The sequence below is a fragment of the Phyllostomus hastatus genome, unplaced genomic scaffold (assembly GCF_019186645.2).
Source record: "Phyllostomus hastatus isolate PE091 unplaced genomic scaffold, TTU_PhHast_1.1 phas_scaffold_317, whole genome shotgun sequence".
Lineage (NCBI taxonomy): Eukaryota > Metazoa > Chordata > Mammalia > Chiroptera > Phyllostomidae > Phyllostomus > Phyllostomus hastatus.
The window spans coordinates 14,654,099-14,669,919 of record NW_025334023.1 but is presented as its reverse complement, the minus strand read 5'-3'; the positions used below and the strand labels follow the sequence as shown (position 1 = coordinate 14,669,919).

Genomic DNA, 15,821 nt, shown 5'->3' with positions numbered 1-15,821 from the left:
GGAGTCTCTCATCTTCCCTATCTCCTCAAACCCCTTTAGTAAGATTTCCTGTGGTGTACTCAGAAGTACCAATAGAGGCTAAAGCAACAGATTTTCTGCATCCAGTAAACTGGAATTTCTATCTCCACCAGCTAAAACCAGATAAAAATCCCTTGAACAGGGCCAGTGTGGACAAGGCAGCGTTTCTTCTACAAGCCCCATACACCGAGGGTGATTCGTGATTACAGCGGACGCTAGAAGTCAGAATGCCGTTGTGGCACTGCAGAGTGTTCGTACACGCAACTACTGCCGTTTGCATGCTGTGCCTAATGAGTCCCAGCAGTTAATAGCTACTATAAGAAGAATAAAGCCACTGTCATATTTAATTCTCCATTTCTTTCTGGCTGCTTTTGTAGTTTTATATTCTGAAAGCCATGAGTTAGCCTTACCACCCTTTCATTTCACCCATTTTAAAGAACTAATTTTCTTAGTGCCCTGACATTTCTGGCTTGATTTTTTTTTCCCCTTGGAAGGAGTTTAACAAAGTATTTGTTTCAAAGGCTTAACATTTAGGCCAGGACACTATGACAAGTGAATTAAAGTCAGGAGCCCAACTTAAAATACGTTTAAAAGAAAGAGTCCATCTGGTTTTGTTTATAACAATCAAAAGTTATTCTTGCTTTCAATGGCTTAGACTATTCTCCCTAAAAAGTTATAACAAAAACAAAGTATTTAGTGATTTCAGAGTCATGAAAGGGAGTGGGGTTCATAGAATGCTGCCACTAACAGGTCCTTTGACAACAAGATGCCTTTATGAAAGCTACCTGGGTGACACAGACAATGAAGGCACTCGGATCTCCTCAGTCATTGGTCTCTGAAGCACCTGTGGGAGGAGAACGCAGGTGTGCTCACGCACTGAGGCCCCTGTAGGAGCTACACTGGGCTTGGCACTGGCTGACTGTGGGGTTGCCCTTGAGGCTTATAGAAATGCCCCATCCACTGCAAGGAGCCTAAGACCTTCATCTCAAATATAAAGTATCTGGGAATAATATCTTGGAAGCCAGAGTTTACTCTTTCAACAAAGACACCAATTTGTTTGTGCATTACTCTCTTCTTCCTCCCCTGGCTCCTCCATCCCCCCAAATCCCTCTTCAGACACAGCAGTCCTTTCCAGGTTGTCTGTCGTTCAGAATAGGTTTTCAGTCCTGTTGTGTTAAAACTGGGTCTCCTGGACACTCTGGAATCAAGATCTAAGGAATCTGAAAATTAGCTTAGTCAACTCCAGTGGGTATGTCTGTATCTGTGATGGAGAAAGCAGATTTGTTACTTAATTGTTTCATCCAGGAGTGTGAGAGGAGAGATATATAGCATCAACAGGGTGCTAGGAGGCTGAATCCTGGGATGTCTGTGGTATTCTACTAGAATCCTGAAGCCAGAACTCAGCCAAGTTTGGAAGTCATTTAGGATTCTGGAAGAAGGCATGTTTTGAGTTGTCAAGGGCATCCGGTAGTTAAAAAGGGCCTATTTTGTGATCCGACATGGGATGCCATCTTGAGGATGTTGAAAGGGTCTGGAGAAGTGCAGGTAATGTTTTGCTGATATGTGAGTATAATTAGTAGTTCTGCTTCTAACAAAAATATTTTGAAAATATTTTTTGAACAAATGTGTGTATCAGAGCTTATTCTTTTCACTAATACAACCATAGCTGTGGAAAGAAAAGCTAAAGAGCAAACTTCGTAAGTATGCCCTGGCCGGTGTGGCTCATTTGGTTGGAGCATTGTCCAGTAACCAAAAGGTTGTGGGTTCAGTTCCCCTTCAGGGCACTTAGCTAGGTTGAGGGTTTGATCCCTGGTCCAGGCACTATGATCCCTGGTCTGGGAGTATACAGGAGGCAACTAATCAATGCTTCTCTCTCTCTCTCTCTCTCTCTCTCTCTCTCTCTCTCTCTCTCTCTCTTCCTCTCTCTCTCTCTCTGAAAGCAGTGAAGAAAATATCCTTGGGTGAGTATATTAAAAAAAAAAGAGTAAACTCTATAAATCTCAAACAAAGGCAGAGTTTTATGTATGGATAGGGGGAAGTTATTCTCCAGGATATCTGGGATTAGGTAAATCAGAATAAATTTTTATCTGTATAAAGAAGTTTCAGTTAAACTTAAAAAAAATTGTCTTTTTGGAATAATAATGTGATATTAGAAAATTTCAAGTTGTGCAGTCTTCTCTAAATGGACAATTATTTCCATTTGTGCTACTGATTTTCTTTTTTTAAATTTTTATTCCATTTTTGGTGGTGTGACATTGGTTAATAAAATTATATAGGTTTCAGGTGTATAAGTCTATAACCCATCATTTGTGTATTGTGTGTTCATCACCCCACGCCAAGCCTCTTTTCATCACCATTTATTCTGCCCCCGTACCCTCTTCTGCCTGCCCCCCGCACCCTGTCCCTCTAGTAATCACCATAGAGTTGTCTGTGTCTGAGTTTTGTTTTGGTTTTTTGCTTAATCCTCTCAACTTTTCTACTCAGCTCCCCCAACCTCCCTCCACTCTGACAGCTGCCAGTCTGTTCTCCGTATCTCTGAGTCTGTTTCTATTTTGTTAGTTTATTTTGTTCCTAATTTTCTTTGGAAGCTGTTTGATGTAATGTGGAGAAAGAGTGAGGGTCACTGAGATAGGGAACTCAGGAAGAAGGGGGTCGTCTTGGGTGGGGGAGGTGCACAGGGAAAATGGAGTCCAGGTCTGGCTGTGCTGAGTGTGAGTGCCTGTAGCGAGCCTGCGTGACAATGGCTGAGGCAGGCAGAGTCTAGGTTGCAGCAGCGAGGTCTGGGCAGGGAACAGAAGTGTGGCCATCACCATCATCCTGTGTGTGGAGGCAGTTTGGGAGAAGGACGTGAGTGCACTTGGGCAGGGCATTTTCATAATAATAATTTTTATAAGTTATGTCTCAATGGCATATACTCTGTATTTCATTTGTATCTTCAGGAGAGAAGAGGGTTATGGACTGAACTCTGGAAATTTTCCATACTGAAGACACAGACAGGAGACAAACCAATGAAAAGGCCTGAGGAGCAATCCTCTAAACTGTGGATGGTAGGGGGCATAAACAAAAAATGTTCTCCCACCTTCTGAGTTCCTCTAGCTGAGCTAATAATAACATTAACAGAGGCAGATTAATAAACAAAAGAAAATAAAAATTTAATATGTGCACATGGGGAATTCACATAAGCATGAGAATTCCCAGGACAGTGAGGCAGAATGAGGTAGAGATGTCATTGTGTACAAGGCAGAAAGGGGTGGAAAGAGTCTGGGATTTCAAAGGAGAAATAAGCAATTCACAGGTAGCTGAAAAAGTGGGCAACAAATTTTTGCTAGACCACTCAGAAACAATGGGACAGAGGGAAATCTGGTGAACAGATTGTTGCATGGGTCCTTCCTATCATACTTTATTCATCTGTGTCAAAGGGAATACACTAAGGTAATTATGCTAAAGTTCCCTTCTTAAAAGCAAGTTTTTCTATCTGAAAGAATCTCTTTGAGAAGGCTAAAAAGAAAACCCTCTTTCTGAGTTTTTTGGGCTTTAATTGATTTCAGCTCAAAATAATTTGCATGCTTGGTTGGCACATTCTGGAAAGACCTGTTCCTGACCTCTGGCCAGAGAAGGACAGAAATTTGCAAAGAGATGGCAGGCAGCAGTTTCAAGTGAGATAAGGGCTGAAATGGTATTTGTATTTGACATGTGACGATTAACTGTTTATTCATCTTTTTCATGTTGAAAGCACTCTGTGAGGTGCAGGACACTTAGGACAGAATAATGCTAGGTCCTGACTTGTGTCAACCACAGTTCACTGAGTGATAAATACAAGTAAACAGAATATTCCTGGGCAGTGTGACAATAGCTCTGATGAAGATGCATACACAGAGCTGGAAAAACTGAGTTGTGGGTGGAGGAGCCAATCCAGTGTTATAGGAGTTACTTGTGAATAATAGAGGAAAAGAACCTTGGGAGGTAAATAGACTTTCACTAGTAGAAAAGCTGAAAAGTATGTGGGGAAGGATGAGAGGTATGATTCAAAATCAATAAACTATTGTTTATCTAATGGTCCAAAACGTCTTGTAAAAAAAGGCACTGAGTGAATATTAGAATACAGCACATTCTAAAGTTTCAGCAAGCTAGACACAACTGTGTTGCTTCCCTTCTCTCTCCCCTGCAAGGTAACTTCAGTGTCAGTTTTCTCTTTAACCAAATCACCAGTGTAGCCTTTAGTTTCCTACAGCCCCGGGACAAGAATTTTGAACTTAGAAAATTATGCTCTTTACCAAATTACATTTTCAACACTATTTGCTCACCTTCCTTTAAAAGCATAGCATTGTTTTTAAAGTTTTATAGTCACACCATTTGTTATTGTTTTTTTTTAATAAGAACTTCATACACATATGGAAGAAAATAAAAACCACCTATAGTCAAAACTCAGAAATTATCAGTTTTAACAATTTGAAGAATTCACTTCATTGTTTATTATATGTGTCTTCCTTCATATTGAAGTTGTATTTACAGAGAGTTTTGTGTCAGCTTTTTTCACTGAACAGCTTTGCAGAGGCATTCGACTATTATACTCTGTCTTCTGCATGAATAACAACTTTTTTTCACCAAGTAATGTCTTTAGGTAGCATATGCCCTCTATTCCATCTGTTACCTTTCCTAGGAAACCTCTCCTGGATGCCTTCCTTCCCTGTAGGATTCACGGCTGCCACCTGTGCCTCTTTCTATATTCTTCTCCAGCTCTTTCATAGGACCCGAGAGACTTTAGACCACCTTGTGGTGTGCACTTGTTGGTGACATACTCAGGGTAAGGAGCTGCATCTATTTAATCATTGTTTTCCCATAGATTAATCTGACATACTATAGGCTTTTCTTATATGTCTGCTGACTTAATCAATAATGACTAATGATATTAAAAATAAGTAGCATTTCTCCCCATGACCAGTGTGGCTCAGTTGGTTGGGTGTCCTCCCTGAAGTGAAAGGTCGCTAGTTCTATTTCTGGTTGGGCACATGCCTGGAACAGTCCCTGACAAGCAGGTGTAGTCCCTGGTCGGGGCAAATGAGAGAGGCAACTGATTGATGTTCCTCTCACATTGATGTTTCTCTCCCTTTCCTTCTCCCTCACTTCCCCCTCTCTAAAAATGAATAAGTCTTTTTAAAAAGTAAGCACTTTTGAAAGCCTAGATGACAGGCATTGTGTTGGGTATTTTGCCCATTTTATTATTTATCCGCATCACAGTTCTCTCCTTTGTGGATGAACATCATTATTCCATTTTTCAGACAAGGAACTCTAGTTTTAATTTCATTGACTCCAAGTTATAAATTACAGATCTTTATTAAGGAGAGTAAATCACTATGGTGAGGTCTCTTATTGCTTAAACTGGATATTTAGAATGCCTTATTCATTTATCATAAATATCTTTGTTATATTTATTAGCTATTTGATCTAGTTCTATCTGGATATTTTAAGTCAGCTACCCATTTTTCAACATTTTTATTCAAATTATATTAGTCATTCTTTCTTTGTATTGACATCAGCCGTTTGCAAAGACTTCTCCTCTTGACTTACTGAAACATGACCAGGTGGGAAAAAATAAGTTAAACACCACCATCATTTGCATTACGGTACATAACATTCTGAGCTTCTTTTCAACAAACAAAATGTAACACTGGTTCCAGGAAACACTGGATCTTTTCAATTCAATTCAATGTCAGGCCATGAAAAGAAGAAATCACAATGTGAGATAATTTCTTGAATCCAATGATTTTAGTTGATTCACACTCTCTTTTAACAGTAATCTTTGTGTTTCCATCAAGTTTAGGGAGAATTAACAGTGGGTGCGGTCCTCACTGCTGTCAGAGCCTAAGGCAGCGTGTTTCCTTGACTCCTTCTGCAATGGAGGTGAACCTGACACAGAGCGACCTCGGGGAACGCTGAGAAGTAAAGACGCGCAGTCAGGAGAAACCAGTCACATTTCATGAGTTTGCATGACCCGGGAAGTACTGCTGTCTGGGTGTGTGTGGGGGCAGCTGGGTCAGTTCAGTCAGAACGGCTCAAATTTAGAAGAACATCTCATACGATTAAGTAAACTGAGTGGATGGTTCTTTTGATATGAGAATATAGTCTGTATCTCATTCTAGGAGCAAAAGGAAGACCTCATGCCTAAAAAAATGAAGACTGTGTCTAAAGTGTGATTCATTTAAATGATTAAGATTAGAAAAATATAAAAGAAAACTACACTTCACTTTCCTTTCTTCTAGAAAGACTGACCATGGCCTATGACTAAAAGCTTAAAGCTTTTCTACATTAATTACATTTTATGGAATTTCCAATGTTAAGCAAAAATTGGGTTCATTAACTCAAACAGTTCCACAAAGGCAATACTGCCCTGGTGAGGCTGTTAACTCTGGGGAACGGTGTTTTTTTTAATAGCATGGACTTCACACATATCCATTATCAGTGCCTAGAAAACCACTCAACTTTAAGAGTGAGCAGCAGCTTCTGCAACTACAAAGATATGCATTTGTTAGATAACATGCGGTAGTAAAATTTGTCAAGATATATTATACAAACTCAAAGCATTTTAGATAAAATATCAGTCTAATATATCTGTTAACAGAATATAATATTGAAATATAAAATGACTTGGTCTTGACATCATACCATGTAATACCATATAGCAACAATAGCAAACTGTTCACTTAAGTATTACAGGAGTATGTAAGGGAACACAGAAAATAGAAATGATTATTTAAGAACCTCAACTCTGCCCTGGCCAGTGTGGCTCAGTGGTTGGAGAGTCATCCTGTAACTGAAGGGTCACAGGTTTGATTCCCTGTCGGGACATATACCAGGGGTACAGGTTCATTCCCAGTCTGGGCATGTATGGGAAGCAACCAACTGATGCTTCTCTCCCTCATCAATGTTTCTCTCTCTCTCCCGCTCTCTTTAAAAACAATTAAAAAAATATCCTTGGTGAGAATAATTTTTTTCACAAAAAATAACCTCAAATCTATTCTCTTCTATTTTAATTGGGTGGGTAATTTTTCTACATATATATACACACACATCTATATGTATAGAAGTGTGTGTGTATATATACTTACATATGTGTGTATATACATATACACATACATATATAAGCACGTGTGTGTATATATGTATATATATAAAAGGCTAGAATTATTAATTTGTTAAGGAGAAAAGAACGTAAGAGCTGCATTCCCAGCTGGCAGTGCTGGCAGCATTACTGCCCTAAGGGAAGGAGAACTCCCTGTTGCCTTTATGCACCGTGAAAGCGGCATATGGACCCCGAGGAGTCTGACTGTAGGGGTGGTCAGTTACAAGGTGACAGCTACTTCCTGTCTGTGACTGAGAGGGCCAGTGTCACAAAGGAGTTCTTTGAACCTTGAGTTCTCAAATTAATTCTAATGCTTAGGGCAAATAGGGCCATGTACCCTAGAGGTAGGTAGCACTGATTGCTAATAGTGGAAAATACTTCTGTCTTACAGTAAACATTACTTGTATCCTTTAACTGACAAATGCAACATTTAAGACAAAAGAGAAAGAACATTTGACATGAAATTTTCTGGTGGCTCAGAAAAATAATATGGAATGAGCTAGTTTGCGAGAGAGAGGTCCATCTGATGGTGGCCTAGAGACCCAATGGATTCTAAGCAACTCCTTTTAAGCTCAAATGAAGGAAATGCATCCCCATTCCTGACTCCCTCCCTTCAACTGGCTGGCAAGGCCATAATCCAGGAGAGGTACCAGTGTGGTCTTTAAGATGAAACAGGAGAAATGTCCATGGATGTGAAGTAAACTTATGGGTCATAAACAATCTGTAAGCCATGAATCAACTGGGAAAAAAACATGTAAAAACTTCTGGAGGTATGGAAATCCAAATCCAGTAACTGAGAAGAAGGCCTCACAGCCACTTTGGTGGGTAAGCTGTTCTTAACTCTTTATAAACTGGCATCCTCTAAACTGCTTTCTCCACCACCACATGGTAATGAGAATAAGGGTGATTTATCAGTAATGTTTTCTGGCTGCAGAAAGGCAGTTCAGCAAAGAGGAGCCAGGCTTTCATCACATGCTGGCAACAGCATTCCTGTAACAGGAAAAGGGCCCTGTTGCAGCCATCCTCACACTCAGGTACCAAATGCTTTCAAAAGGTCACCTTGTAAATAGGAAAAGTTGTGTTTCTGGAGAATGTTCCCAGCACAGGTACCTTTGGAAAGACACTGTGATGAGCAGCCATTTCCTTCTTTCTCGTCACAGCTGTTTTCTGAAGGCTTTGCAGAGCAACACAACACTAATAGAAAAAGAATCAAGCCCCACACTTTATTCCAGCCTAGCTATATAAATGGGCTGTTTACTGGCACAATCCTGTGAGGGCATGTGACTACAAAAAATCAGGGACATGACCACTGGCTTGGATTCAGGGAAACATTTCAAATGATTTCCTTTGTTAACAGGACTGGTTTTCTTCCTGATGCTTTGATGAGTGGCATTTTTCTTGGCTATTTATTAAAAACATTCCACAGAATGAGGATGGTCTCCCTGCACCTTGCCCTCTCTCCACAGTCCCCATTCTTCACTTATGACACCCTGGCCTTCCCAGAAGACTAATCTTATATAAGCATGTAGAGAAGACGCTTTCTCTAACTCTCTGCTACTATCTCTAAAATCACATGCCAGGACCAATCCCATACTCTAATAAGGAAAACGCCTCCCAAACACCTAGGTGATGCAATTTTTTAGTCCAAATATTTTTGCCAAATGATCTCAATAAAGAGAATCATTTTGTTGTCCTACATATTAGCAATGATTATCTTTATGCTCACTAGCCTAGGTATTTTATACACAGAGGTCACAATAATTATTGTCTTGCTATCACTAGCCCAGTTTTTATTCTTGTAGACATCAGATTCCTGTGGTTAAATGTCTTTGGTTAAGTTTGTCCCCATATCACTAACTACTGTAGGTCCTGAGTCTGGTCTGGACACACCAAACACAATCAAAGTGCTGGGTGAGGATCTCACACAAGGCAGAGCACCAGGACAGTACTGCCCATCATTCTCTCCTTCCTCGTGTGATTTCACACAAAGCTTGAGTCTGTCTTCCATTAGACTGAATGGAGAGTTACCTTGTTTTTCTGAGTCTTGGTTGGAATCAGAGCTATACTGCTGGGCTGTCTGCTCAACTCCAAGTCCTCCTTTTGTTGCTAACTGGACTATCTGCACAGGTCCAAGAACCTCTGTTACCTCACACGGGGCTGTCTGCACAGCTCTAGGTCCTTCTGTTTCCCCTAACTGGGTTGTCTGTGTGGCTCCAGGTTTTTCTGTGGTCTCTAAACAGACTGTCTCACAGCTTCAGGGTCTTTCAGTTATTCTAACCAGTCTGTCTACACAGCGTTAGGTCCTTCCATTGCCTCCAACTGGGCTGTCTGCACAGCTCCATGTCCTTTTTGTTTCACTAATGTGCTGTCCATGCAGCTCCAAGTCCTTCTTTTACTGCTAACTGGGCTGTCTATGCGCTTGAAGTCCTTTGGTTGCTGCTCTCCGGTCTGCAGACCTCCAGGTTTTTCAGTTGCTTCTAACCGGGCTGTCTGTGCAGCTCCAGGTCCTTCCTTTGTCACTAACTGGTTGTCTACACCACTACAAGTCCTTCTGTTCCCTCTAACTGGGCTGTCTGAGCTCCAAGTCCTCCTTCTGTCACTAACTGGGCTGTCTGCAGAGCTCCAGGTCCTTCAGTTGCCCTTAGGGCCATAGCTTTCTTTTCTCCTGGATTGAGTTGGCTTTTGGAACACCAGAAGCATAGGGAAGTGATTTGTGGGTACTTTTAGAAAAGCTATTTTTTCTCTTGACCTGGATGCCTTTGCTTTCTTTGGAGGGACCAGTTGTTCAAACTGGCTGTGACATTTCTTAACCTTGTGCTCTGGTAAAAAGTTACAGAATGCATTTGTGAATGACAGTTTATGGTTTGTTTGTTTGTTTGTTTGTTTGTTTTGGTATAAGCCAGGCAGCTGTTGGTCTGCTTAGAAGAGGTACCAGGACTTTCAGAAATGACATTGGAACTACAAGAGTCAGAAGAAAATTCATGCTTTCTTTGAGCCTAAAAAGTACAATCTATTGGGCAGAGAAAGTTTCAGTGGATGTAAACAAGGGACATTCAGCAATCTGAGAAAAAGCACTGTCCTGGGAGTTCACTGCTGAGCCAGATGGGGAAGTGCCTGGGGAGGACCAGCAAATGCTTAATCTTGAGAGTAACAACTTCTGAGTGTTTTGGTTTATAGCCCTACTCTTCCCCACCTCGATCCCCATGACCAAACTCTGATTAGTTAGCTTTGCCTCTCCATTTGCAAAGATTTATGCTACTTGAGATAATCCTCCTCTCCATGCAAGTGACCAACTTCTTAGCTAGTTTTTTTAAAAATAATTTTTATTGAATTTATTGGGGTGATATTGGTTAATACAATTATGTAGATTTCAGGTGTACAATTCTATAATACGTTATCCGTATATTGTATTGGGTGTTCACCACCCAAAGTCAAGCCTTCTTCCATCACTATTTATTCTCCCTTTACCTTCTTCTACCTCCCCCAACTCCCTTTCCCTCTGGTAATCACTATACTGTTATCTAGTTTTATTGTGTTTCTTTGAAAATATCTTCCTGAGACAGCTCAGTTTGCAGGACTCATCATCAATGTTGGGCTGTGGGCAGAGCCCTTGCCTTTTTGAACACCTGAGGGCATCTGCTGTGTGTGGGGCGGGGCAGGGGGGGAGGTGTGCAAATGTATCTGAATCAAAGGGCTGGTTCCAGGGATGACCATGTGAGGACATGTGACTGTAAGATGCCACAGAAATGGCCACTGGCTTGGATTTAGGAAGAAGCTTCACATGATTTCCTTCATGAACAAGCAAGCTTTTCTTCTCAGTATTTTTACTGGTGGCATTTTTCTTGATATCAGTGCCTATAACTAAACTGTTTAAAATATGTCTTTCCTTCTTCCTACAGAGGACTGATTATGCTTCAGATGATCCTTGTCTTTCTGTGAGACAATTGCATCACAACTGGACTTGCATATTTTTTTCTGGTAAAACTGCCTGAGAGAGGAAAGCTTTGATCTAGGTACATGGTACTGGACTCCAAGCAGTGCCATCTTCCCATCAGGCTTTTCAGAGCATCAGCTGCAGCTGTGGACAGATAGCAGGACATGGTCATGCCACATGGAGCCCAGCATGGTGCTGCAGCAGGGCCTTTCTGTACAGTACTGTGATGGCCACAGGCTTAGATTCAGAGGGTCACTGCATCCGAATGTCTTCATGTTTAGAATAGTCTAAGTCAGAGTCACTCAGGGTTAAATGACCATCCTCCTCATGCTGGTCTAGGTCAATGTCACTATGGGTTAAGACAGAGTCCATGCTTCTGCTCCCCTGACTAAGGTTCTTTACAAAGTCCCTACACAGAGCATCAGCATCCCCATTCAGTTTATTTTCCAGGATGTCATAGGAGAAGTCAGTCATTTATAATCAAGAGATATTGGAGGCAATCTCTCTAGTGTCACATCTCACTGAAACCTGTCCAAAGAGGAGGGTGATTTCTTCTTCAAATATTCTACAGACATTTTCAAACAGAAATTAAGCAGAATAGCCTTTTATGAATTCATTTTCTAGTTTTGGGCTGGGGGAAGTTGGAAGCCAAAGAATGCTTGGAGTGATACATGCTGTTGAATTAAATGCAGTTGTCTGATTGGATGAGGAATGTTGCTCTATGTTGTATAATACCCCAAAAAGGTACCTTAGGAGAACAACATTGGCTCTTGGATCTGGTCTACCAGCCTTTTAGTTGTATTTATTTCTCTTCACCATTTTCCTGATTCATTACACAGACCCAGTGATCATAGAAATCTGATGAGAAAATACTTCCAGGAATATTTTGTAGAAAATTCTTCAAAACAAATAAATTCACAGCCCAGGTATATTTCACCTCCAGAATCCAGTTTCTCTTTCAGCTCTCTGCAAGATTTCACATTGGCTGAAGATGTCTTTTCTGAGGTGTCCTTTCTGATTAGGAAAGAACTGTGTATCTGAGACAGGCTTAGGCAGATCATCATTCTCACAGATATTTGTCAGAGACACTCAAAGAGCCGTACTGGCACAGGAGAGGTTGTAACATGGGCTAGTTAAAAGGCCCACTTTATATCTTCTCCTTTTAAATGTCTTCTGACCCAAATCACTCAGCTGCTGGCTGCAGCCAGGTGGCTGGGCTTCAGGGTGAAGGAGGTTGGGAGGGCTGGCAGAGTCTTCTGATCCCTGTGTGTGGAGAGCAGGACTAATACCATGGTATGGGTCCAGTCAAGATAGCATAAAGTATACAAAACAAAGTGGAGTCACTCATGTAAACCAAAAAGGCTATCAATCAGCCATGACACTTTGGTTCAAAAGGGAGACTACCTAAGTCAAGGCAAACACATCTGGCAAGGACACACCTAAGATATCTGCACATGTGACCAGAATAGCCATGTCTGCAGAACAGGACCACTTCTGCAGATTTCCACTTGCCATCAGGGCTGCCAAGACATCAAAAAGACCAAGACGGGAGGAGTACATCACTTTCCAGGTATAACTAAGGCAGGCTCCAGACCACTGCTGAGACAGCTGAGCTCCACACACCAGAGTGCTGCTCCACCCCACACTGATCTCCCTTGGCACTGGCTGCCAGAGGCTCTGCCGTGCTGCCCACCTGGCTCCAGAGATCCTTCCTTTCAACAGGCTGACAACTGCCTTGCCCACTGCACTGTCTTCCAGACCTGCAGACTGAGACTCTGGGACTCGGGTTTGTTATTCCCCACTGAGTGCTCTGTGTATATGTGTGGGGGTGGGGGGTATATTTCTCTTAGATTGTTAGAATGTGAGTAGGATATTGATGTATGTTAATGTTCTACTTTGAGTGAACCTGCATTCAATAAAAGCTGAGTGAATAACATAGTTACTGTATGTGACTCTTGTCTATTCCTTGATGCCAGGCTGCTTAGCAGGCAGCTAGTGGAGCAGTTGCCTGGCTGACATACAGGAAAAACTATATCACGAACATATGCTTGTGACCCTGTGTCAGGAGTGTCTTGAAGATGGTTCACTTTAATTCTGTAGGTTTGCATATGCCCGATAAGTGCATGCAGTGCCTCATCTTTTCCAAAATCAGCCTAGTGTTGGTAATGATGTGTTGATAACTTCATTCACTGTGTCTGAATTCCTTATTGCTATAGTTTTAGAGCAGGCACAATTCCCAATGACCTTCATGAAAATTATGAGGGGGATGCTCTTTGGATTGTCCTTCTCTTTCTCTAGACTGATGTGTCTAAAGGAGAGAGAGCCATTTGTCCTTCTGCTCTGGGGAACTGAAAGTGGCCTCAGAGTTCACCGTGGGCCAGCCCAGGGCGGACAATCTCATGGCATCAGTATGGCTTCTCCCACTTAATCTGCACAGCTTTCTGTCCACACATCACTTGACGTTATTTTTCATCTTAAAGTTGTTATATTTGATTTTGGCCACAACCAACAGATCATTGAGCAGGAAAAGATGCCGTTCCTGCCTCTGCAGGCCCCTTTTGAGTCCTAAGGGCCATCAAGGAGCGGAGTCCTGTTGGAGCACACAGATGATGATAGAAATGCACACACATATCCATGCTAGCAGAAGGCCTTTCCTTGGTACTAGGCTGCTTTTGTAGAGTTTTATCCTGGGTTGGAGATGGAACACTCTTCCTCTTTTTTACTAGCACTTTCATTTTCTTTATCTGGGGTTGCTGTGCCCCACCAGATACCATCGCCTTAATGACCTGGCAGCTGACCTCTGGGTCGAGAGAGTGTGTGGCCAGAGGACCTCACTGGAGAGCCAGGACCCCCACACCTGGTTAGGAATCATGGCTTCCTGCCTGCCCTATGCTAGATGGAGAAAAAGAGGCTATTGGGACCACTCAGGGTGATGAGACTCAAATGGGAAGAGTGCTGGGGTTTTATGGTGCTGCTGGCCTGGTCATGAGGCAGGTAAGGTGGAAGTTCTAGAGTTAGAACTAGCGCAGGGGCAGGGAGCACTGGTGTGAAATCCCTGCAGGGATTGGCTCACATGCCACAGTGGTGGGCAGGGAGGGTGTCCGCAGTGAGCGGTTCTGCTGCTCAAGTGGCAGACTCCAGACAGCTCAGTGTCCTCACCTTCTTGGTCCCGGGGCCTCCCTCACCCAGACATACCTGTCAGGGAGGAAGAGTCACCTGGCTGCTTTCCCAGAGTCTTTTACTGGGGGCCATCCCTTCCATGAAGAAGACCTGTAAGCAAACCCCAGGACAGGAGGAAACTACAGGGTCATACCCATGGGATCCTGGCCAGAGGGGCGAGGGTACATGGGGCCTAGGTGGCTGCTGGGCTCAACCAGAAAGCCAGGCTCAGGGTGAGGGCAGTCCACCTCCTGTCAGTGCACTAGGCAACGCTGGCTGGATGTGATTACTGTGGCTGCCACCCACACCACAGCCTGCCGACCTTGGGTCCAGGTATCCAAGTACTGTGCCTTGTTCATCAGAAGAAGAACAAATGAGGACAAACAAAAGATTAACCACTAATCCCTATGGGGACACTTGCCTTGTTCTGTGCTGTACTCTGATCTCTTGTTTTAGAATGTGCCACTAGTTGGGTTTGGGGCTTTCAATAGATCCACATAGAAATTTAAGGAAAGGAGAAGGTCTTAGGGGCTCATTGATGTGTTGAAGACTTACAGCTACCCATTGTCTAATGAAGGAACTGAGATGTAGATGAATAAAAGACTTAATCAATCTGTTAGAGTGAGTTCATGGATAACCTAGAACCAGGCATTAGTCATACACTGTAAGGATGGACTTTTATATAGTGCTTTGGTCATACAATTATATCATTTTAAATATGTCTTTACCAAAAAAGATCCTTTCAAACTTTAACTAAAGATTACTTTGCTTCTCTCAGAAAATCGTTTTAAAATAAAATCTTGGCTTAAAATCTTAAAATTTGCAGGGAGTTGCAAAAGGCCACAAATAGCCAAAATAATCCTAAGAAAGCAGAACAAAGTTGGATGTATCCTGCTATCTGATTTCAAACTATGTTACAAAACTATGATGATTAAAACAGTATGTGGCTGGCACAAAATCACACACATAGATTGATGAAACAGAATGGAGAGCCCGGAAATAAACCATCACATATATGATGAATTAATCTATGATAAAAGATTCAAGAATGTCCAATGAAGAAATGACAGTTTTTTCAACAAGTGGGAAAACTGGGCAGATACATGCAAAAAAAATGAAATTGGACCATTCTTTTATACCATATACAAAAATAAACTCAAAATGAAATGAGCCTTAAATATAAGACCTGAAACCATAAAACTTCTAGAAGAAAACATAGGTAGTAAACTATTTGATGTCAGTCTTAGTAATATCTTTTTGGATATGCTCCCTCAAGCAAAGGAAACAAAATAAAAAGTAAACAAATAGGACTTCATCAAACAAAAAATCTTCTATACAGTGAAGGAAACCTTCAACAAAACAAAAAGACAACCTATTGAATGGAAAAATATATTTGCAAATGATATATCCAATAAGGGGGGATATCTAAAATACATAAGAAACTTACACAACTGGGCAGAGGACATAGAGAAATTTCTCTAAAGGCATGCAGATGACCAACAGACACATGAGAAGACGGGCAACGTTACCAGTCATTAGGGAAACTAAAATCAAAACCACAGTGAGATGTCACCTTGCACTTAGAACGGT

At 41.8% G+C, this 15,821-nt stretch overlaps 1 pseudogene; it reads right to left on the bottom strand.

The window, feature by feature from the left end:
• Positions 1 to 8,957: 8,957 nt before the first annotated feature.
• On the bottom strand, positions 8,958 to 14,313 carry LOC123805359 (annotated as a pseudogene).
• Between the last annotated feature and the right edge of the window lie 1,508 nt (positions 14,314 to 15,821).